At 39.6% G+C, this 2,278-nt stretch overlaps 1 long non-coding RNA gene across 1 annotated transcript in view; it reads left to right on the top strand.

Annotated features, from left to right (window-relative positions):
- The first annotated feature begins 549 nt into the window (after positions 1–549).
- Positions 550–2,278, top strand: part of LOC118766971 — a 4,195-nt gene continuing 2,466 nt past the window's right edge. The window contains exon 1 of the long non-coding RNA XR_005002890.1: positions 550–1,970. This is a non-coding gene — a long non-coding RNA (uncharacterized LOC118766971). The remainder of the gene's footprint in view (positions 1,971–2,278) is intronic.

Below are 2,278 nucleotides of genomic sequence, written 5' to 3'. Positions count from 1 at the left end.
GGAGGTGGTGATGGTGAGGGTGGGTTTGAGGTAGAAAGGGGAGGGAGTAATGGAAATTTACTAATACAGTTTATTGTCGTTGTAGGTGGTGGGGTGGCGGGTGGTGGGATGGCGGGTGGTGGGATGCCGTTGATGTCTGGTTGAAATGTGAGTGGAAGAACACAAAGGAAGAACATAGGAGAACATAGAGGGAGAGAGAGAGAGAGAGAGAGAGAGAGAGAGAGAGAGAGAGAGAGAGAGAGAGAGAGAGAAAGACAGACAGAAAGGGAGAGAGAGAGAGAGAGGAGAGAGAAAGACAGACAGAAAGGGATAGAGAGAGAGAGAGTGAGAGAGAGAGAAAGAGAGAGAGAGAAAGTGAGAAAGGGTGGGAGAATTTTCAGCTAGCTTTATGGTTGGTTGTATAAAGATGGTAGTGAACCAAAAGTGGGGCGGGTGGGTGTTGTAATGTTATTGTTGTCGTTGTCGTCTTTGATAGTGTTGTTATTGTTGTTATTGTTGGTTCTTGTAAATCAACTCCCAGACATACATACATACATAAATACACAAGCACACATGAAAAGCCACAATCAAAATTTCCCCACATACACATACTCACGCACTTGCGAAGGTATTTAAAGAGAGAATTTCCAAACGAGACACTGACAGACAATTCACAACACAGTGAGTTTAGCATCGAAAATAAATTTTTCCCGACGACTTAACCTTTAAAAAAGTGTTGCATTCACTCGTCAACTTCAGAGACATTCACTTTCTGTTTTCATTTGGAAGATCGACGAAAGATTATTATTTTTGGAAGTAGAATTTGGATTTTGAAGACAAATTTTTAATTCAAAGAAGTAAAAAATTCAGAGATATACATACGTATCTCTCCCTATATATATTTATATATATACGCATTTACATACAAGAAAGGAGTCATATATACACTCAGTCACATTGATATATATATAACGATATAAATGAATAATTCAACATGACTATCGTTATTGTAAGTCCTGCTCGTTTTTACTTTTCTCTCAACATGGAGCTGAACAAGTCAGAATCCTCACCTCTTCTTTCCACCAAATTCACAACCAAAGGAGGACCGGGGCGATATTTCTTACAGAGAATTGATATCACAACTGGTTTACCAACAACTACAACTGTATCGCGAACAACCGAAGCAAGCTTCTCGACGCATACGACGCCGCCGCCTGGATAAGTTTAAACATCGATAAAAACCAGGAAAATAAACTTTATTGAGCATCATTAAGTTTTTCAGCTGATGGAATATTAAACAAAAATATATCCATATTGCGAAAGCTGAAAGTATCTGCCGGGTCAAGAAGAACTGGAAGAGGCCGAAAACGAAAGCGAAAGGCAAAGAACCCCAGTCAACTGCAACGGTTCAACAATGTTCTAACTTCCACGCGATGCCAGATGGAAGACTTATCGCCTTAGAACAGAGCCAACCGGAATGGAGCCAAGCAGTCTACATGGAAAGAATGAAATGTTCGAGATAAGTTACCGTTTTGAAATATAAACTAACTTCTACGTGAATATTTCATTTACTTATTATTATTACCATTATGAGCAGATGCATTGAGAGCAGTGGTATTGCCACGTCGTCGCTGTGGTATTGCCAAGATCAAGGCTTTGGGATTCTCCTGTGCTAACTGCAAACGACGTCTGTTGACTCCTTCACCGAAAAGTCAGTTGTTACCCCTGTAGAAAGTAGAGGTCTACACTGTTGGCGGAACATGACGAAGATGTTGTGATTGGGAGGCTGGAGAAGTCCCAACGAAGCGAACACCCAGACAGAGCATGATGATGATTTGGAACCACCTCAAGAGCAACCTTGTATTTTCACACCTTGTATTGCACACACGCACGCACTCACAACTGCCCCCTGAATTACACCAGTGAAATAACAAACACTATGTGAAGACGACCACAACTTTGTACACTCTACCACACACACACACACATATGTAAATGCTATTAACACATTGTTTTGAAAACAAGACTCTTGTCGCGTGTGAATATTTGCAATGTTTGTATTATTCATTTTGTGATACCTGAAAATTGTTTTTTTGTTTTTGTTTTTTTTTTCAACACATAAACATAAGCTTCCCACCAGTACAACTTCTTCACTACCTACCTACCTACCTACCTACCTACCTACATACATACATTCACACACAGCTTTACAATATAGCCTGAAAACGGTCCTATGAATACACACAATCCAAAACTAAAAGACTATATATTTTCTTTGTTTTTATTTTGTTTTAAAAAA

The sequence above is a fragment of the Octopus sinensis genome, linkage group LG18 (assembly GCF_006345805.1).
Source record: "Octopus sinensis linkage group LG18, ASM634580v1, whole genome shotgun sequence".
Lineage (NCBI taxonomy): Eukaryota > Metazoa > Mollusca > Cephalopoda > Octopoda > Octopodidae > Octopus > Octopus sinensis.
The sequence above is the reverse complement of the archived record's forward strand: the minus strand, read 5'-3'. Positions and strand labels throughout refer to the sequence as shown.